This window comes from Eriocheir sinensis, chromosome 14 (genome assembly GCF_024679095.1).
Source record: "Eriocheir sinensis breed Jianghai 21 chromosome 14, ASM2467909v1, whole genome shotgun sequence".
NCBI classification, from domain to species: Eukaryota; Metazoa; Arthropoda; class Malacostraca; order Decapoda; family Varunidae; genus Eriocheir; species Eriocheir sinensis.
This window is the reverse complement of record NC_066522.1, coordinates 20,941,492-20,964,381: the sequence shown is the minus strand read 5'-3', so window position 1 is coordinate 20,964,381 and position 22,890 is coordinate 20,941,492. Positions and strand designations below refer to the sequence as shown.

General features: G+C 43.9%; 1 long non-coding RNA gene across 1 annotated transcript in view; it reads right to left on the bottom strand.

Annotated features, from left to right (window-relative positions):
- Window positions 1-247: 247 nt before the first annotated feature.
- LOC126998694 (uncharacterized) overlaps window positions 248-22,890 on the bottom strand; it is a 112,882-nt gene continuing 90,239 nt past the window's right edge. Inside the window, exon 4 of the long non-coding RNA XR_007752971.1 lies at window positions 248-475. This is a non-coding gene — a long non-coding RNA (uncharacterized LOC126998694). The remainder of the gene's footprint in view (window positions 476-22,890) is intronic.

The following is a 22,890-nucleotide window of genomic DNA, read 5'->3' as shown; positions in this document are numbered from 1 at the left end:
GGATAATAAGGGAGGAAGTCCGAATATATAAGGGCGAATACGGGGCCAGGGACACATACGTAGACAAGCCCCGACTTAAAATTAATAGGGGAGGATTGAGTACGGTGGGAAACTGCAAGAGGGGTGAAGGAATAAGCCAGATTAAAGGAAACTAACGAAGGGAGTCTGATAATGTAAGGGTGAATACGGCCAGATATATACACGTAGAACAGCTCCAACTTAAAATGAATAGGTCAGGAGGCGTCGAACAATACATACACACGGCTCGGTACAGTAAACACAACGGAACACACTGGACTCACCTGCAACTCTGATCACGGGTTCTGTTCCGCCACGCGTCGCACTGAGTTGCGGCAGCAGGAAGCAGGAAACAAGGACCAGAGGATAGCAGGTGGGCGGGCAGCAGCCACACGACACGCGCCCATCAGGAAGTTCTGGAAGTGTTGCCGCGCCGCCCACGACCCTCCAAGTTCACCTGAAATTACGTTGTCTCGGATATTTAGGGGGAGGGGGAAGGGGAGAGTGGAGAGGGCGATGGGAGAGGGTGGACTGACAAAGGGGAGAGCTACTGGTTTGGTACATGTTCGAGACAAAGAGATGAGGGGTATTTGATGTGGTAATCGCCCACTTAGCAATACAGATAGAAAGACAGATGGGTTGACAGACATAATTGCAGAGAGACATACATACAGACAGACAGAAAGAAAGATAGAAAAAAAAGAAGCAGAGGGAGGCAGACAGACTAACAGAGATAAACAAAGAAAGACATACATATACAGAAAGGCAAACAGAGAAAGGAAGACAGACAGACAGAGTGGCAAACAAAGGCAGACATGTAAAAAGAAAGACAACCAGACACAAGTAAACACACACACACACACACACACACACACACACACACACACACACACACACACACACACAACAAATAAAGCGCGTACTGGAGTCAATGGAAATATGACATGCAGATGCAATCCCAAAAATTAGACTCGACAGATTGTAAGCTTCCCGTTGATTTCGTTCTGTCATATTTTCCAGTTTCCTTTTCGAAGGTAATCCAGAGAGACTCGATATTTTCAGTTTTTATTTCCCGTCAGAATCCTGTAGCTCTCGATTTGTTTTTACTAGTCTCTGTGCACCTGCCTCTCTCCCTACCTGCGTCCCTACCTGTGTCCCTGCCTGCCTCCCTGACTGCACGCGTTCCATATTCACCATTTTGTCCTCGTCACGAATAACAACTTCACCAAATCAAATGTATGTACTGAAGATGAATAGATTTTAACGTGATACATCCTCAAACTTCAAGTGCACGTTTTATTACCTTTAAATTTCTGATCAACACTTAATTGTCAATAATCAAGGTCGCAAAAATATCCTTGAACACTGCCTTCCATATTTTGCTCTCCCATTCTTCCCAAAGCCATCCTGACCCTCTCCCGTCCCTTCCACCATAGTCCACACACACACGCACACACAGAGCCTCATAAAAAAAACCTAGTGTCCATTGGAGGCACACACACACACACACACACACACACACACACACACATAGATTACATTCATCAAAACGCCGTAGAGCAAAAATCCGGCGTGTTTCTCCATCAGTGGGGGGAATTGACACAGCTGATGCACAATGAAATTAATGATGACACACTGCGCCAATCACGTGTTCTATTTACAGAAGGCTGCGTGAGTAATAGGGGAGCCGCGGGTCGTGATTCATTGCCATGCTGTCTGGGTTATTATTAAGGGGACCGTGCTGGGGCGAGGAGGGAGGGTGGGTGGATGGGTGTTTAGCATGTGTTGAGAGGGAAGGGAAGGAGAGGGTAGGGTGAGGTGAGGTGAGGTGTAGCATTATATTATTGTTGGTGATGGATTGCACTTTTGTTTATTGTCTTATGATTGTATAGCTGTTTCTTCAAGGTTGGATAGTATTAGTAAAGTGCTGATGTTGTTATTGTTCTTGTTTCAGTAGTATTAGTAGTTGTAGTACTAGTATATTGAAGAGGAGGAGGAATAGATGTTTATGCTGTTTTTATTGCTGTTGTTGTTGTTACTGTCTGTGTTGTTTCTTCTTGTTGTTCTTATTGTTCTTGTTGCTGTTGTTGTCGTTCTTTGCTGTTCTTTGATGTTATGGATGGTATCAGTATAACAAAATCAATAACAAGAACAGGAGCGACGTAATGGATTTTTTTTTGTATCTTTTTTGTCACTTCAGCTGCCCTCTATACTGTTAAAAAAATATTAATAGTACAGAGAGATAGAAAGTTATAGTACTGTGCTTTGGAGTAAATAAGAAAAAATGTACAGACGAGGTAAAAAACAGCAGCCAAAAGGTCAGCCCGTGCCGTGGGAGGACGCGTGCACCCGACAGCTTGATTAGTAACGTCGTGGGATCCTTTGCCCCGCCGCGGGTTCGATCGATCTCCTTTTTTTATTTGCAGTTCTTTAGTTCTGTATTCATTTTTTTTTATCTACAGTTGGTTTTTATTTTTATTTTCCTCTCTATATCTTCCATTATTTTTTTTTCAACGGTAAAGGAGGCAACTTCATGGCCCCCTAAAAAAATATACAGAAAAAAAAACCACTGCAATGTTCCTGCTATTCTGGTTGTTACTATTGCTTTCGTTCTTTTTTATTTGTATTCTTTAGTGGCAGTGGTATTCATAGGTGGTTTTACAAAAATTACATTGCTCTCTTCGTACTTTCGTCTCCATAGTAGAAGACGGCATCTGCTTTAGTCCGAAACCTAAACACAGAGGCGATTCACGGGGGGTGGGGGCTGTTCTCTTTGTGCTGTTCATTAGCAATCTTCCCAGTATATCCCGTTGTTCAGCATTTACAGTAGTAGCACGAGTGGCAGTAGCATCAACAATCAACCATAAAAAAGCAAACTTGCATAACGTTTAGTGTTTGCAAGCATACAAACCCTCCCCCCCCAACACACACACCTGGGGAGGGAGGTTAATTGATCCCCGTTGCATCTGGTTCACTTGTGGAAATTCGCGTGCTGGTAATAGTGAGCCCGGCCTCCTCCACCTCCTCTCTTCTCCTGCCCTTTAACTGTCCTCCCTCTCTGCCTCCCTCCCTTCCTCCCTTTCCTTCCTCTTCCCTCCCCTTTCGCTTTGGCCTCTTCCTCTTCACCCTCACCCCGTCCTCTTACCTGTTAAAGAGGCCGTGTTGAATGCTAGTGGAGGGATTGGGGAGAGGGGGAGGAGAAATGGAGGGAGGGAGGAAAGGCAAATAGGGAGAGAGAGTAGGTGTGAGAAAGGGGACACAGGAGACAGAGAGAGAGAGAGAGAGAGAGAGAGAGAGAGAGAGAGAGAGAGAGAATATGAGATTACCCAAAATAACATCCTCGTCTGGTCCTTCCGTGTACGAGTGATATAAAAACAAGAGGAGCCATTGAAGGAATAAATTATGTGTATTTTGAGAAACGCAATCATCACACACACACACACACACACACACACACACACACACACACACACACACACACACACACACACAACACCTCCCTACCCCCCAAAATAAAGTCCACCCCACCCCACATTACTCACACTCACATGCAGCCCTCCACGCCCACACACCCCTCCACACACACGCGTTTATAGCACACTCACGTCTACAAACACCCTCTAAATGCAGACACACGGCCCAAGAACACACACACACACACACACACACACACACACACACACACACACACACACACACACACACACCTTCAGGCCGGAGAGAGAACGAGAGAGCGGGTAAGCGAGAGGTTTGAGCCATACACTTAGGTAATGCATGTGCGTCTTCAACGGTACTCACAAGCTTCCCCTTTATCTGATGCACTCCTCTCCCTCCCCCAAGACTCCCCATAATTAGTGAACCACCTCGGGGCAGAATCAGAACACCGGGAACACAAGAGTCAGCCATTGTAGTCTCTGTTTAGTGAAGTTATTTGATGAAAAACAACACCCTGAGGTTCCATATACATTAAGGAGTGGTAGTGAAGATGAAGGAGGTGGGAAAGGGAGAGAAGGGAGGGCGTGGAGGGAGGAAGAGGAGAGAAGGGAAAGGGAAATAAGGACGGCAGAGAGAAGGGGGCGGCGAGGAAGGAGGAAGGAAGGAAGGGGAGATGGGGAAGGGAGAACCAGATGGACACGATGAATTAAAAACAGAATTAGACGAAAAATATATAATTCGTCGTTGTTGTAATGTTCTTTGAAGACTCGCATTGTGGAGACGGCGCTGTAGATGTTGACGAGTGTTAGACTGCTAGGTACTGAGTGAGTCCCTTTAATGTTTGCTGATGCTGCTTTGTTTGTTTGGATAGCAGTTTTATATTCATCCGCTTGTAATATTTTAGCGTATTTTTGGTGTCCTGCAAAGCTTTCTCTCTTTCTCTATTTCCTTCCCTCCCTTCCACCCTCAACCCGTTAGTTCCTTTCTATATTATTTTTAAACTTTCCAAACTTCTTGACCAGTTCGTAAGCCATTCAACGTATTTCGTGGTGCAGTGGTTAGCACACTCGGGTCACAATCGAGAGAGCCCGGGTTCGATTCCCGGGCGAAGTGGAAAAATTTGGGCGGCTTTTTCGATACCCTACGCCCCTGTCCACCCAGCAGTGAATGGGCACCAGGTATTAATCGGGGGTTGTGTCCCGTCTCCTGGGGTCTGTTCCCTTCTCCTATAATTCCTTCCCCCTCCTGTCTCTCTCCGGCATATGACCACAGATGTTGCGCCGACTAAACGAAACTTTCCAACTTTCTTCCTCTTCCCATCTCTTTCCCTCCCCTCCCTTCCCTTCCTTTCCTTTCTCTTCCCTTCCTTTCCCTTCCGTTTCCTTTCCTTTCCTTCCTTTCCCTAACCTTCCCTTCTCTTCCCTTCCCTTTCCTTTCCCTACCCTTCCCTTTCCTCCTCTCCCGTCCCGTTCCGTCCTGTCCAGTCCCTGTCTCATCCCCGTCCGTCCCTCCCTTCTCTCCCTCCCAAGTAATCCCTCAAGTAAGACATTTTGCCACGCTTTAATAACCTATATATGGAGTACACCTTGCCAGCCCCCCTTCCAGCCTCTCTGCTCTTTGGCCACAGGACGCCTCGAGTTAAAGGGAAGGGAAGGGAAGGGGACTCAGGATAACTTCAGGGGATTTTCTGCCTGAGGATAAAGCTGAGGGGGCGACTGCACCGGCCTAAACAAATACAACAACGACAACAATAACGACATAAACAATAACAACAATAATCAAATGCAACAACAAAAATAATAATAAATGGCAGACAGTGGATTCAACCCCCCCAAAAAGAAGAAAATAACAAAAACAAGCAGGACAGAAAATAACAAAACAACAACAACAGCAACAACAACAACAATTGACGTCAGATAGCATATTCAGCATACAAGTACAAAAATTTAGCAACACAAACAAGAACAAACAAATCAAACAACCAAAAAACTAATATCAGACAGCAGATAAAACAAACAAGGAGAAGAAAAAAGGAAGAAAAGCAACGACGCAAAAAATAACAAGCAATACAATCAACAACAACAAAATTAAGCCATACAAACAAGAGCAAGCAAACAAACAAGCACAACATCAACAACCTCAACAACAGCAACAACAGTAACAATGACATCAAACAACAGACAACAACAGGAGGAGCGGCGCTGTCAAAGTTAATATTCCGGAGCAACTTGAACAATGACACCAACCACCATCACCACCACCAACACCAACAACAACAACTACCACTACTTATACTACTACTCACCGTTCCCAGATTATTGTACTCAGAGCATAGTATTTACCGGTTTCTGACGCTAAACTATTGCCAAGAAACATCAGAATCTAACTCTTTTAACGATAAGTATAAATGAGTTTCGTTATTGGAGCCCAGAAGACACTTTTTGGGCAGGAAGTCGGGAAATACAAGCGGCTGAGTACGACGATATGGCAACGTTGCTACTACTACTACCACCACTACTACTACTACTACTACCACTACTTATACTACTACTACTACTACTTGTTCTTTACTCCATTACATAACAACCTCTCACAAAGCAACACACGAGAGACGTCCACCTACAGTCATAACCACACCATCTTGCCTCTTCCCTTCGCTTACCATAGACAAGCATAGCAGCCAACGTAAGCAAGTTATCCATCACCAAACTTTCCATTCATTATCTTTCTTAGTCTTCCTTTTTTAACACTATCGTCGGCGCGGATCTTCTTCCTTCCCACCGCAGCCAAACACCGTCCAATCAGCGAGGCCACCGCACACACGCAAGCCGCAAAATTGAATCCCCCAGGAACCTCTGTTTGGCGGGTTTGTCGAGTGTTTTTAGTACTAATTGGTGGGATGACCGTGATTATACATCCATGAGGCGATCCCCCACTCCCGCTCCCTCTCCCTCTCTCTCTCTCTCTCTCTCTCTCTCTCTCATATTTATACAGGCACCCTTATTAAAGCCCTCCATCTATTTATATACTCCAGTCGAGTCTCATTTAATAATTAGCTTCTTTGTGGAGTCCATTTTGTAGTGTTTAATAATTCAAGAGCGAGAGAGAGAGAGAGAGAGAGAGAGAGAGAGAGAGAGAGAGAGAGAGAGAGAGAGAGAGAGAGAGTATGACCTCATAAAAAAAAGAAAATCCATAATATAAATAGCATGACCAAGAGAAATACTGCCCGAGGGAGGAATAGAAAAGGGGAGACTAAAGAAATAAGAGAAGCGTGGAGAGAAAGAAAACGGGAAAGAGGGCAAAAAGGGGCGGAAAGAAGAGGAGAGAGATAAGGAAGGAAGGAGCGTGAGTGAGGGAAGAATTATGGGGAAAGGGAATTGTGTTGGGGAGGGAGGGAGGGAGAGAAGGAGGGAAGGAAGAAGAACATGGAGGGAAGGGAGGGAGGAAGATGGAGAGGCGAGAGGAAGTGATATGGAAGGAAACGAAGGGATAGAGAGAGAGAGAGAGAGAGAGAGAGAGAGAGAGAGAGTCCCCTTTCTTAATAATCTCTTTTTGTTCCCACTCAACAACTCTGATATTTAACTCTTCTTTCGACTCTCCAGCACTCTTTTTTTTCTTCTCTTTTTTATCTCCTATACCTTTTCACATTTTCTTTCTTCTCTCTCTCTCTCTCTCTCTCTCTCTCTCTTCCCCCTCCGCCAGGTAAATGACAGACGTGATTGAAATGGACGAGTAAATTGTGAGATTAATGAAAAGTAAAAAAAGTTAAATTGGCCGTGAAGTGAAATGCGAAAAAATTAAGAAAGGGAAGGAAGGGAGGGGAGGAAGGAAGCGAGAAAAATGGAGCGGCATGGGAGGAGGAAACGAAAAGGTATGAGGGAATGATGTTAGGGGAGAGTGCAGGGAAAGGAAATTGGAAAGCAAAACAAGAGGATAAACCGGGAAAAGAAGGGATGAAGGGGTGATGGAATAAGAAAAAAAGTGAAAAAAAAACGTAAGGGGAGGAAGACAAGGCGAGGAACGACGCAAAGGAAAAGTAGTGAAGGTGGAGGAAAGAGCAGGCAGGAGGGAACTGTGAGGATGGAGGAGGGAGAGAGAGAGAGAGAGAAGGAGGGAGGCAGGGGAGGAGGGAGAACCAGGGGGACATAAGGACTCCTCGAAAGTTGTTGGACGTAATTGGTCTTCTTAAGTTACTAATTTCTGTTCTGCTTCCACGTATGACAAGTCTGGAGGCTACCGACCCACTTTGCGAGGAGAAGGAGGAGGAGGAGGAGGTCTTTCTCGGAAGTCTACATATATGTCATCATTATGGGTGTGATTATCCCAGTTTTCATGTATACCGTGGAAGAACTCCAATAAGTTGGTTAACAAGGAGGAAACCGTGCTGGATATCGGAAATGATAGAAGTTATCATTGGGACTTGACAAGTTTATCTAATTATTTTCTCGGAGATCTCGTCTGCCACCGAGATCCAGTAGTCAGCAGTTCTGATGCCTTGTTCTTTTACTCTTTTTTTTCTTCTTTCAAATCGATGATACGTTCGAACATTAGCCTTCAGTGACTTGTTTAGGTGTACTGACCGATTGCAGACGCTGTAAGTGGTTTAAGTATTTGCTGCTGAAATTCTCTTAACAACCTCGGAGATAGGTCGCCATGTGAGGTTGACTTATTCGTGTAGATTTTATCCAGATGCTTTTGCACCTGAGCATATTTTGCCAATTTCCGGGGGCAATAGAATAAGACCCTTGGGGACAATCTCCGTGCTCTCGACCGTGAACAGACGCAGAGTTCCTGGTCAAGATTCCGGTCATGTGGACCCCACCCAAGAAATTGGGTCTGCTGCAGGTTCTTGGTATATATCGGGGCTTAATTCCTAACGGCAGGATCCCAATGCTGGGTGATACGAATGGGCAGGCCTCATGTTTACATACGGCTCCTTCCTAGGATGAAACAGTGCATGGAACCTTTTACTGACACATGGTGGCCCCCCCCTAATATAATGAATAATAGGCACTTAAACTAACACACCAGATAAGACACAGCACCCTTTGCGAGCAATGGCCAACACTGCCCAGCCATGACATACACCTCCACTGCACGGTCGCAGGTCCTCAGCAACGGTGGAGCAACTGGCCTCGAAGGGACGGTGGGGGAAATATTAATGTGCAGGAAGAGGAGGAGGAGAACTAGGGAGAGCAGGAAAAGGAGAGAGTGGAAAACAGGAAAAGGAAAAGGAGAAATATAGCGGGAGCAGATGCAGAAGACAACACAATTCCCCCCCAAAAAAGAAAAAAAAATACTGAAGAAATAGGTGAAGCAAAAAACAAGTCAAAAGGGCGCAAGAATATAAGGGAAAGGAGGAGAAAGAGAGAAAAGCAATAGAAAAGGGCGCACACAGAGGCAACAAAGGTCTAGGGAGGAGGAAGAGGTATACTGTAGTGATTAGCGATGGCAGTGGAGGGGAGGGGAGGGGAGTGGAAAAGGGGGAGGGGGGTGGGGGGGGGGAAGGTTAGCGCTGGTAGTGGTAGTGGTAGTGGTAGTGGTGAAGGTGGCGGCGAAGTAGGAAGTTCATTATAAGACGGGGCAGCACACAATGAGTCTAATACCATTGTTTACTGCAAGGCGAGGGATTAATGAAAACGGATTCCCTCAAAGTCGGAATTAAAGGGGGAACTTGATTATTTCGGGGGTCTGTTGTGCTAATGAAGTGAAAGAGGAGGAGGAGGCAGAGGTGGCGGCGGAGGAGGAGGAGGAGGAGGAGGAGGAAGAAAAGGAGGAGAAAAGGAATGGAGTCGTATTTAATTTGTTTTCCAATACGCTTTTCACTTCAGCCAAATTTACACGCACGCAGGGCAAAGAAAAAGAGAGAGAGAGAGAGAGAGAGAGAGAGAGAGAGAGAGAGAGAGAGAGAGAGAGAGAGAGAGAGAGAGACAGACAGAGACAGGCAGATAGATAGAAAGACAAACAGGCACAGACAGACAAACAAACAAGGATGGACGAAAAAAAACTGAAAAATAAATATAAAAGAGAAAAATGCAAAGAGAGAAAGCGAATCGTACAAAGAGCAACGCGAACAAAGAATAGAATCCCAATAAATGCGAAAGGTACAAAGCGGACCAATGAGAAAGAGAAAAAGAAGAGAAATAAAAGAATAAAGAAGTGAAATCCTCCTACACACTCTTTTTTCTCCTCTTCTTCTTCCTCTTCCTCCTTCTAATGTATCTCCTTTAACTGTCTTTTTTTTTCCTCCTTTTCTCTTCTACTTCATTATCATCACCAGCTTCTTGTTCTTTTCCTTCCTCCTCCTCCTCCTCTTCCTCTTCCTCCTTAGTCAAACATTTTTTCTCTTTTCCTTTCTTACACTTTCTCTTTCCTTCAATTTAAACTTTTCTTCTTTCTTGCTCTGCTTCTTTTTCTTCTTCTTCTTGTTCGTCTTCCTATTCTTGTTCTAGTTCTTTTTATTCTTCATCCTCCACCTCCCCAGCCTCTTCATCCTCCTCTTTCCTCTCACTCTTCTTCTAGTATTTCACCCGGTCTTTCCTCTTTAACAACCTCCTCTTTCTCCAATCCCCCTTCTCTCTTCTCATCTTTCATCTCCTCCTCCTCCTCCTCCTCCTCCCCCCTCTCCACCTTCTGCCTCCCTGTCCTTGGTTGCCTGGGAGCGTCACCTGAGCCGGGCGGGGCAGCGGAACGTCTCAGCAAGTTTTAATCAGGTAAATATCCAAAGTCAGGTACACAGCGAGCCAAGGATACAGGTGAGTTCTTAGGTGACTTCTTTAGGCCTACTCTCTCTCTCTCTCTCTCTCTCTCTCTCTCTCTCTCTCTCTCTCTCTCTCTCTCTCTCTCTCTCTCTCTCTGTCTCTGTCTCTGTCTCTGTCTGTCTATCTGTCTGTCTGTGTGTCTGTCTCAAAGATTTCGTTTTGTCCACTTCCTTTCGCTTTCATTTGCTGGTTTTCAATTTCTTTCCTTTCTCCCTTTTAATGCCGTGTCTGTGTCCCTTGCCTTTATTGCTTTCTCTCTCTCTCTCTCTCTCTCTCTCTCTCTCTCTCTCTCTCTCTCTCTCTCTCTCTCTCTCTCTCTCTCTCTCTCTCTCTCTCTCTCTCTCTCTCTCTCTCTCTCTCTCTCTCTCTCTCTCTCTCTCTCTCTCTTAATGAAGTCAGGTCGTCAACGTAACTATGCTTATGAATGTGTTGGTGTATATTCTGCGCCACCACTACCACAACCACAACCACCATCATCATCACTATCACCACCAACACTACCACCACTACTAGTATCCTCGTCAATATCTCCATCACCACTATCACCAGCATCACCACCATCATCACTAGCATCTCAGTCGATATCCCCCATCACCACCACCACCACCACCACCACTACTACCACCACCACGATCACCAGTACCATCGCCTCCACTACAATGAACAAGAGGAGTATCACCATCACCACCACTAATACCACCACCATCAAACACTATCATCTCCACCAATACCAAAACACCAAGAACCACCACCACCACCACCACCACAATTTCAATCACCACCACCGTCACCACCACACAACGAGACAAACAAAACACTCAGCTCTTTTTTCTTCTTCTTCTGCTATCTTCTTTTTTTTCTCCATCCCACGCTCCCACCATCATTATTTTCCTCGTTTCTTCCTTCTTCTCTTCTTTGTCACTTTCCTTCTCTCTCTTATCCTTTCCTTTTCTACTTCTTTATCTATGTATCTTCTATTCCTCTTATGTTTTCTCCTCCTCCTCTTCTTCTTTCCACTTCGTTCTCCTTTTCCTCTTTTCTTTCTTCCTTTTCACGACGTTTTCTTTACATTTACTCATTTCCGCCTCCTCTTCCTCCTCTCCTTCCTCGTCCCTTTCCTCCTTCTTCGCTTCTTCGTCACTCCCTCCCTCATTCCTTCCCTTTCTTTTCCTTCTCCCTTTCCTTCCCTCCCCTTTCCTATTCCTTTATCTATCTTCTACTTTTTTACACTTTCTCCTCCTCCTTCTCTTCCCGCTTCGTTCTCCTTTTCTCCGTTTATTTTCTTCCTTTTTCAATTACTGTGTTCCCTCTTAACGATGCTCTCTTTATATTCGCTCAGTTCCTCTTCCTCTTCCTCGTCCCTTCCTTTCTTCTACACTTACTCATTCCTCCCTCCCTCTCCCATTCCTTAACTTTTTTTCCCTCTCTCACTTTCCTTTAACACGCAATGATATAAAGGAAAATATAAAAGTCAGACGAGAGAATTAGTTTTTTCCCAACCTTCCTCTCAAACCACAAGTCTATCTCACCTCCATTTAAACCTTATAATCGTGTTTGCATAATCTACATAATGTGCAAATTTTATTCTTCTCATTCCTACACTACGTATTAAAAAAAAAAAAAAAAAAAACCGTTTTCTTTTGTGATTCTCAAAGTTGGTCTACTTTATTACGTGTCCTAACATATGTTCTAAGCACTATATCCGAATGGCTTTACTAGTATCTCTAACGCTTTCATATACAAAACCTAAGACTCTATGGGCCATATTTCTAAACATTTGATCAGGCTTTCGTGGGAGTTTTGGCCATTTCCAGGGGTAGTTTTATGACCCTGGTGGTAGTCTGACCCCTCTTCTGTACCATGAACCTAAAAAAAACACTCATTAGAACCCGATTAATCTCCTTTTAGGCCTTTGAAAATAGTTGATGTGAGTGGCGGAGGCATCTCATAAAACCGACCTATGTTCTAAGTACTTGATATGAATGGCTTTACTAATATCCCGAACCCTTCCATAAACGAAACCTAAGCCTCTGTTTGCGCGGTTCCTGGCGGTAATACAATGATTCCTGGGTCAGAGGTCAGATCCCACGCGCAAGCCTAAATCCCTTAAGCAGCCAAAATGAGCAAGAACTGTATTATTGAAAGTAGTGTTACTGGTTTAAAGGTAGGCTAGTCTTCTGCTTGCTGCGTGAGTTCCAATCCACTCTTCTAACTAGGCCAATTTTATCTCTTGCTATCTTTTTTCCCATTTTCTAGGCCAATTTTTTTTTCTCTAGCATTTGTTTTGTAAAGCTGAAAAAAACTAAACCTGGGATACTTATGCGTTTGGTTCACGATTTCAAGCTTAATCTGTTTTTACTATTCTTATATATATCTTTTTTTCCCATTTTCTAGGCCAGTTTTATCTTTTACATTTGCTTTGAATAGCTGAAAAAACCTTGGGATACTTACGCGTTTGGTTCACGATTTCAAGCTAATGACTTGTGTTTCCTATTATTATGTACATTTTTTCCCGATTTTCTAAGCCAATTTTTTCTCTAGCATTTGTTTGTATAGCTGAAAAAAACTTGGGGTACTAATGCGTTTGGTTCATGGTTTCAAGCTAATAATTTGTTTTTCCAATTCTTATATACATTTTTTTTCCATTTTCTAGGCCAATTTTATCTCTACCATTTGTTTTATATGATGGAAAACAAAATTGGGATACTTATGCGTTTGGTTCGCGATTTCAACCTCATAATTTATTGTTCCTATTTTTATATATATTTCCTCCTTTCCCGCGCTGGGTGAAAAGGCTCATCTCTTAAACTACCTTCTCTATTTATCCGTCTATGAATTCCCCTTTGTAAACCAATTTTGTATTTAATAATTTATGTCGTGTATTTAGGTTCTCCATTTTCCAGTCTCACTAACCTCTGACGAATATTTTGGGATTGTGTTATCGATATGTTTTGACCTTCTGGCTCCTTCCTTTTACTCCTACTCCGTTCCTTTCCTCTTCAACAAGCTTATCCTTCTCCCCCTCCTCCTCTTCCACCCTCTCTATCCCTCTCTCCTTCCCCCTAAATCTATCTTTCCTAGTCCTCTCCCTTCCATTTTTTCTCTTCACTCCCCTCGCCCGTTTTTTTCTTTCCCTTACCTTTTCCGCTTTCCTTCTCTTTTCTCTCTTGTCCTCTCTGCATCCTTCCCCTCCTCCTCCCTCTCTTCCCCTCTGCATCCTTCCTTTTCCTTTCTATTTTTATTCATTAGTCCTTCCCTCACTACTTTCATCTCTTTACCTATCCTCACCCTTCTCATTTACTTCCCCCTCGGTTTCCTTCTTTCCTTTCCTTTCCCCCACTCGTCCTTGCTATTATCTCCTCCATTTCCTCCTCTCCTCCTTCTCTCTGCATCCTTTCCTTTCCTCTCTCTTTTCATCAGTTAGCCCTTCTCCTTTTCTTACTCCTCTTTTTCGTTCATTTCCCTTACTTGTCCTAGCTTATACTTTTTCCTTTTCCTCCTCCTCCTCCTCCTTCTCTCTGCATCCTTTCCTTTCCTTTCTCTTTTCATCAGTTAGCCCTTCTCCTTTTCTTTCCTCTCTCTTTCGTTACTTTCCTCCACTTGTCCTAGCTATAACCTCTTCCTTTTTCTCCTCCTCCTCCTCCCCTCTTCCTCCTCTTCTTTCCTCCTCCTCCTCCTCTTTCCCTCGGCCCACACGCCAACAAATGCACTGGTGTAAGCCTTAACAATGCAATATTTTCCGGAACAGCTTAGTTGGGATCGCGTTTTTACATTTCCCAATAAACGGATTAGTCCTGGCCCGGGAGGGGAGCAAAGGGAGACTAAATAAAAATAAAACACCGGCGAGGCGAAATAAAACAGAATTCTTTGATTTCGCCGCAAAAATGGAACACGAAAGAGAAAAAAAAAGAATGAGGACACACACACACACACACACACACACACACACACACACACACACACACACACACACACAAATACACACACACACAACACATGACTACGCAATAAATGATCTTGTTATTTTTTTTTTTTTGGGGGGGGGGAGCCGAAGTCGCAAGATATTTCACGCAGGATGTCGAAATTCCCTTTTGTGTTTGCGCAATCAAAGAGGGAGGGAAGGGAAGGGAAGGGAGGGAGGGAGAGAGGGAGGGAGCTTGAAGGGAATAGATGCAAAGGGTTAGATAGAATAGATAATGGAGGGAGAAGTAAATGGAGACTTACACTTGCATTATCAAACGTTTGTGGCTCTGGTTACGAACGTTTTTCAAGGCCAAACAGGAGGAAGGATGCAGAGAAGAGGTGGAGGATGAGGAAGGGGAGGGGGAGAAGGTACAGGCTAGGAAGAATGAGGGAAAGGAAGGGAAAGAAAGACGTCTCACCAACGCTGCCAAATTATCGTACACACCGTATTCCATTTTCGTAGTTTCTGACTGATATCTATAGAAAAAACAAACAAAACAAACATCAATAAATTGCAGTTTTAACGCTAACTTTAATATCCTTTCGTTATTTCTGTAGGTTCGAGAGTTTGAGGCTTAAAAATGATAAATACAATGTGATGAATACGATAATTTGGCAACGCTGCGTCTCACACCTGCCTATAGTCGCTTCTTATTCCGTCGTTTTGTCTCTCATTCACATATTTCCGCCAGTCAGTTTCGTGTTCCATTCAAGCAATTAGCAATGATACAGTCGGGCCGTCCCACGCTGCCAGTAATCAGATTCCCCTGAAAACGCTGCAGAGAATCGATGCCAATTAACCAATGCTCATTATTATTACAGTCAAGGGACGACGAGTGTGACAGGAATACAATGATGTCCACGCACGGCATCAATCTGAATGTTTCCCATAATCTTTTTTAGGCTTTGATCGCGCTAATGCAACAATTAAACATTACATTCGCCCATTCATTCATCACCGGTAATATATGGCATAAATATCCTATACTCGGGTTAAAAGAGCTGGCGGATGAATATGAAGCATTAATATGTGAAATGAGGCTCCCCCCCTCCAGCGATACTGAGCTTCATCATCGCCATCATCAGCTCACTCCTCGATCCAAGCACTCACGCTATCAACAGGAAAGTGAGAAAATAGAAGAAGGGAAAAGTTACTTGAAAAAACTCCAGGAGGAAAGACAAAGAGTTCAGAAGACTAAAACAAGAGTACAAAATCAGTGAAAAAAGAAATAGATGTCAAGAGAAAACTGAGGAAGAAAATAAGGTTGGTATTATAAGGCACTCTCGCCTCTCACATAACCTATTTCTAAAGGTCAAAGAGAGGGTCAGTCGGGTTCTAATGAGTGTTTCTTCTGGTTCATGGTACAGAAGAAGACTCACACTACCACCAGGGTCATAAAACTACCCCTGGAAATGCCCACAACTCCTACGAAAGCCTTGTCAATTATGTGTTCTTGGGCTGCGATATGTCTTGTAATACGACCATAAGAGTTGAAGCATGAGAACATTGAATAAACAGAATATCCGGGAGCCGTTGCAAAGGCATATCCCGGGACCACTTCTGATCTGATTACCGCCACGCTCAGGAAACCACCAATGGAAACCCCGACAACTTCTGCGAGAGCCTTTTGAAGTAGATGGACTCAGTAAGACTTGGAAGTTTAAATAATGTGGACCTTTGAATGGACTGCTTGAACGACTATATACCGGCAATTTTTAACGCTGGTCTTCCGTGGCTTGTTATCAATAGTCCGCTCTTAGCAATAACCTTCAGTATAGTCCTTTAGCTCCTCCTCCTCCCTCTTCTTCCTCTTCTCCTCCTCCTCCTCCTCTTTCCCTAGGCCCAGATATTAAACCTTGCCTGTGATTAATACATTTTACAAGGACTCAAATAGGGTTTCCCACAAGTACCCACGTGCCCTCTGGATAGCGCAGGCACAGTGTAAAGTTCAAAGACTCGAAGAACTTAAAACACCACCTCGTCCAGTCCTTGTAACAGAACACGAGACTGGCGGTGGTGGAGAAGCGGTGTACCTTCGACAACTACCCGCACTTGGCCTTTTATCGGACAGCGCAGGCACAGAGTAAGGATCAAAGAGTCAAAGAATTCAGAGCAGCTCCTCGTCCAGTCCATCTAACAGAACACGAGACTGGCGTTGCTGCAGGAGTGGTGTGCCTTGGATCTAAGCTTACTATCCTTTCTGTGATGTCTGTCTTTGTCTGTTTGTCTGTCTGTATTATTCCTTTTCCTTTCTCTTTGTATCCATACGTCCTATTCTCATTATTTTCATCTTTTTATCTCTATCCGTCCTTCTGTTCTTTCCCCTTCCGCTCCCCCCTTGTCCTATACAGCTTTTACCTCTTCTACATCCTCATCCTCTTCTTTTCTGTATCCCTCATCCCCCTCTCTCTCTCTCTCTCCCTCTAAGCAGCAATAAGAACGAAAAGAAAGGCTGAAACAAAGAATAAGTGTGTGAAATATCCCCGGCCGGCCAAGTCACCCCGTCCTCCTCCTCCTCCTCCTCCTCTTTCTTTATCCAGACTCATCCCGTTTAAAAGTTTCTCGGCTTCGTGCATTGTTAGGCTAAGTATGCGCCTGCTCGTTTGTTTGTACCGATGAGATGTATTTATTTTTATGGTGTTTTCTTCTTCGCTTATTAGAGTTAGTGTAGTACCTGTGACTTCTCGGTATCCTTAACACCATAAATGTACTTCGTCTCCCAACCAATACCAAAGACATCGAAAATTCCTTGTGTAGTGTTTCGTGTTTATATTTAAGTTCAGAAATTTGAGAAAACTATGCTGGAAATCTCTCGGTGTGTATTTGATGCTGCAACAAAAACCTTACTCCTAAGGATTTTACGAGATTGAACACTTTGGTTTGAGCGAATAGAAAGTCATTGTGTTGGACTGTGAACTCGGATTTAAAACTACAAACACTACGAGTAATATGTCTTTTTTACTGCTTATGTTGTTTTCTCCACAACTTCCAAGAATATCGTTTGTCTCTTCATCTCCGCACTCATGTTTCCTGTCGTTGTTTTATTACTTAACATTTTCCCTTGTGATACATTTCCTTTAGCTCTGCGTCATAAAGAATTCTTCAGCCATTAGCTTAATCCCTTTGCCCTTTGCGATGTTCATATGCTTCGTGTTTATCTGGTGTTCAATTTCACTCTGAGATCTAAGCCTCCCCCCCCTCTCCCCTCCTTTACCTGCTAAACAGCCGGCAGCAAATGAATGGATCAGCAGATGCATTGGACTTAATCACAGGTTTAGAAGTAAGCAACACTGTCATGGGCGTCAATTTCACCTGCGTGTGCATATAAAACACAATGAAAGTACAAACACGCTGTCTTTGGCCTATATGATACTCCTCGCCTAAGAACGTGTGCACTTCTACCATCGCAGCAGGCAAGGATCTCAGTAATCTTTCGGTACCGTTTGTAAAGTGAAAGCCAACAATGCAAGGGTCGAGTTCACAGTCCTGGTCAATCGTGGGCGGGTGTTGTTGTCGTCACTGTCTCTGTCTTTGTAATCCTATTCTTCTTGTCCTCCTCCTCCTCCTCTCCTTGTTGTTGTCGCACGCAAGCTCAGTCAATAGATAACAGTCACCAGTGGCGGCCATCAATTGGGGACGGAAATAACAACAACAAAAACTGAACACCAGGGAAACGAGACAGGAGGGAGGGGAGGATGAATAAAGACGAGGTGCAGCACAGACTGACTTGTTTTTGAAGACACAAAGGGAGGTGCAGGGCATTGACGAGAGGCTGTAGCTGGAGGAGGAAGAGGAGAAGAAAGAAGAAGAGAAGGGGGAGAAGAAGAAAAGAAGAAGAGGAGAAAGAAAAGAGAAAATGCTGAAGAAGAACAAGAAATGGGACAAAACAAAAATAAGGGAGAGGGAAGAAAAGAAGAAGCAAAACAGAAGAAGAAAAAAGAAGAGAAGGGGAAGAAGAACAAGAAGAGAAGGAGAAAGGAGAGAAGGAAGAGTGAAAAAGAACAATAAAGAGAACCGCACCTAAAAAAACAAGGGAGAGGAGAGGAGTCGGATTCAGGGCAAAGAAGGATTGTAATGGAAAAGAAAAATGTTGAGAAAGAGGAGTCGAGAGCGTGAGAGAGAGGGGGGAGGGGAAGGAGGGATAGCAGGCAACGCTTTGATCCGGGAGTGACCTGTGTTCTCGTGAGTGACGTTGGACAGGTGCGAGTGGCGGCTCAGGTGATCATGGTGACTCGTCTTAATTAAACTTCGGAATAAATGGGAACGTTGTCCTACTTCCTATGTCTCTCTCTCTCTCTCTCTCTCTCTCTCTCTCTCTCTCTCTCTCTCTCTCTCTCTCTCTCTCGTTTGTTTTTTCCTTCATTCATTTCTTTCTTCATTCCTCTATTCCTCCTTTCATTCATTCAACCTTCCACTATTTTCTTTCAGTCCTTCCTTCCTTTCGTTCTTTCTTTCTTTCTTCCTTTCTTCTTTCCTTTATCTCTATCTCCCTTCATTCGTTTCCTTCATTCTTTCATTCTTTCCTTCCTTTTCCATTTTTGTGCTCTCTCTTTTTCCTCCCTCATTTCTATTTCATCTTTCCGTCCCTCCTTTCTTTCCTCCTTTTCCTCCTCCCTCTTTCAGTCCAAACCCTTTTTAACGTACCTAACTCTTGTCCTCTCCTTCCTCTCCCTCTTTTCCTTTCCTCCTTTCCTCCTTTCCTCTTCCGCCTCTCATGAGTTAGTAAGGAGCAAAGGCAAAGCTGACCTCAAACCCTCCAACCCTCTTCGCTTTGACCTCTTTGCGTGTGACCTGTGAAGTCCGATGACGAGGAAAATGGAGTTCGCTTCAGAGGTTAGATAGATAGATAGATAGAGAGAGACGGAAATAAAGAGGAATGAAATATAGTTAGTTTCAGAGATAGACAGATAGAAAGAGAGACAGAGAGAGGACAGGAAAATATAGTTTGCTTAAGAAATTGATAGATAGACAGATAGAGAGACAGAGAGGAAGAGAGAGATGGAGATAAAAATGAAGAAAAAAAAATGTTAGTTTCAGAGAGAGAGAGAGAGAGAGAGAGAGAGAGAGAGAGAGAGAGAGAGAGAGAGAGAGAGAGAGAGAGAGAGAGAGAGAGAGAGAGAGAGAGAGAGAGAGAGAGAGTTAGCTTCAAAGGTAGATAAAAAATAGAGAATGAGGTTTAATAGAGCAATAGACAGATAGACAGATAGAAACAGATATGAATAGATAAACAGAGATTGAGAAAGACAGGAGAGAAAATAGTTTGCTTCAGAAATAGAGATAAACAGATAAAGTTAGATAGATAGATAGACAGAGACTGAGAGACAGACTGAGAGGAAAAAAATAGATAGATAGATAAAGTTAGATAGATAGAGATTGAGAGACAGACTGAGAGGAAGGAAAAATACAGTTTGCCTCAGAAATGGATGGAGAGAGAAAGAGAAAGATGAGAGAAAAAAGAAATGCGAGAGGGAGAGAGAAAGAGGGAGGCGGCCAAATCTAATCGGCGCCCTATATTCTGTTTTTTTTTTCTCCTTTTTCCTTTCTCGTCCTCTTTCTGTCTTTCTTTTTGGCCTGTTTTTCTTTCCGTTGCTGCACCGCGTTCTTCTTTCTCTCTTCTTCTTCTCCTCTCTTTCTTTTTTCTTTCCTCTCTTTTCTTCGTCTTCTGTTTCTTTTTTATCTTTTTTTTTCTTTTTCTTGTTTTTCAACTTCTTCGTCTTCTCTTTCTTCTTGTTCTTCTTGTCTTTGGTTTGAGTTCTTTCTCTTTTTTTTGTTTCTTTGTTTCCTTCCTTCCTTCCTTCCTTAATTTCTTTCTTCCTTTCTTATTCCTTTCCCTACTTTCTGTCTCTCCTTCTTCCTTCCTTTCTACCATTCTTTCTTCCTTTCCCTCTTTCTTCATCTCCTCCACCTCCTCCACCTCGTCCTCCTCACTCTCTTCGAATCTCACCTCGGGCAGTTTCCTCTCCAACATTTCCTCCATTGTTCGCATTCCAGAGCTTTCCCTACCTCCCTTGCCCTCTCCCTTCCTCCCTCCCTTACGCTCCCCGGCTCCCTCCCTCCCTTAGAATGTGTTTATTACGCACTAAACAATGTCGCTCGGAAACCCTCCCCGGGACATCATGAAACCCTCTTGGAAACACTCGGGAATCTTCAAGACCTCCGGAACTTTGCTTTAACCATTAGGGCCCAAAACGCTTGCCCGCTCTTCTCCTTCTCCTCCTTCTCCTTTCTCTCTGCGGGGGGAAGTTGCGAGGTTGGAAAAAAGAGGTGATTCACTTCGAGTATCATTTAAATGCTTCCGGAGCCGCTGATGACCCGAGGGGAAAATATTGTTAAGGGTCTGAGGAAAGTTTGGTTTGGTACGAGTGTGGAAGTTGAGGTTGTGAATGGGGGACGGCAGGGTAGGTCGTGGACTCAACGTTACCAAAATATCGTACTCGGAGTATCACATTTACCAGCTTCTCCCCGATAAATATCACCAGAAAACAGGAATAATAAAACATTTCAACAATAACTACAAAAAAATCTCGTTATTGTGACCCAGGAAACAATTTTGGGGATGGAAATCGGAAAATATGAGAAACTGAGTACGACAATGTGGCAACGTTGGACTCGTGGAGTGGCAAGGGAGGGTCAAACACTTCTTCCACCTCCTCTGCTTCCTCCGACTCCTTCTCTACGCCTTCTCTGCATTAGAAAAAGGTCATAGTTGTTGTCTAATCTCCAAAAGTGACTCCTATCTTTCTTTATCTACGTCTTATAAGGTCTTGACTATTGCTTTCTCTCCTAAGTTGCATTCTACTACCTCCTCCTCTTCATCTACGTCTTATCTACATGAGGAAAATGTCATAATTATTGGTTAAACTCCTGAGGTGATTCCTTCCTCACTTCATCTACGTCTTATAATGTCTTGACTATTGCTTTCTCTCCTAAGTTGCCTTCTACTACCTCCTCCTCTTCCTCTACGTCTTATCTACATCAGGAAAAGGTCATAATTATTGGTTAAACTCCTAAGATGATTCCTTCCTCACTTCATCTACGTCTTATAATGTCTTGACTATTGCTTTCTCTCCTAAGTTGCCTCCTACTACCTCCTCCTCTTCCTCTACGTCTTATCTACATCAGGAAAAGGTCATAATTATTGGTTAAACTCCTGAGGTGATTCCTTCCTCACTTCATCTACGTCTTATAATGTCTTGACTATTGCTTTCTCTCCTAAGTTGCATTCTACTACCTCCTCCTCTTCCTCTACGTCTTATCTACATCAGGAAAAGGTCATAATTATTGGTTAAACTCCTGAGGTGATTCCTTCCTCACTTCATCTACGTCTTATAATGTCTTGACTATTGCTTTCTCTCCTAAGTTGCCTTCTACTACCTCCTCCTCTTCTACTACGTCGCATCTACATCAAAAAAGGTCATAGTTATTGTCTAATCTCCTAAAGTGACTCTTACCTTTCTTTATCTACGTCTAATAAGGTCCCAGTTTTTGTCTCCTCTTCTTTGCTGTCTATTATCTGAACCTTCTCTTCTATGCCTTGTCTATATCGAAATCAGGTACTTATTTTGTCTTTCTTCTCTTAGCTGTCTCCTGTCTTTCCTCTTCAACATCTAATAAGGTTATGGTTACTACACTTCACTTCATTGTTGCGTTCTATTATCTCCTTCTCCTCTACGCATCGTCTACATCAAAGTAAGGTCTTTCTATTGTTTTCTCCACTGAGATATCCTCCACCTTTCATTACCTACGTCTCATAAGGTCCTGACTATTGTTCTCTCTTAAATTGCCTCCAACTGCCTCCTCTTTGTCTTCTGGTTGTTGTGTTCTCCCCTTAGCTGCCTCCTGCCCTTCCTTATCCACGTCTAATGTAATAAACTCGTGGCTATTGTCTTCTTTCCTAAGCTGGCTCCTCTAATATGTTACTGTCGTATTAGTCATGTCTCTCCCTCTCCCTCTCTCTCTCTCTCTCTCTCTCTCTCTCTCTCATAACGGCAATAAAAACAATAGCGGGGCGAGCAATTTTTTCACCTCCACTGCGTTCAAAAAGCTGCTTCCAGACCCATTACTCACTGGCTCTCCTGTCCCTCGTATCTCATTCTTGCTAAGCTTTGCCTGTGCTCTGATTGGCTGTTCCTCGCGCTGTCCTCATTCTCCTATCTGTCCCTCCCCTTTCCTTCTTTTGTTTCTTTTCGTATTGTGCCAGATCCATCGTCCTTTTTACTATTCCTTTGCCTTCCCTTTTTCTTCCTCCTTTCCTTACTCCTCTTTTCATCTTCAGTCTCCTATCTATTCCTCTTTTCTTTCTCTCTCTCCCACGCACACCCTGCCGAGGAGCGCCACGTCCAGGGTGGCGCCGAAGGGCAGGTGCCAGACGCCCCTTACCCGTCCTAACGATCCCAGGAAGTCCGGCCCAGGAAGTGAACCACGGACCCAGAAATTTGGTGCTTCGTGCTCTACTGGAGGCGGTGACGGCGACGCTGAGGCTGCTACTGGTGCTATCTTTACGCTTCCCCTCCAAAGCCCCACACCTCGCCCTCTCTCACTCCCTCTCTCTTTGGCTATCTTTTTTATCAAGGGTATAGTAAGAAGAGGAGGTGGGTTAGTGGTGATGGTACAGACAGGGGTGGAAGAAAGACAGTACCGATTATGCAGTCTGCCCTTCTCTCCCCGCCCTCTTAATGTCCCTCTTCCTCCTTTCCTTCTCTACGCTTAACG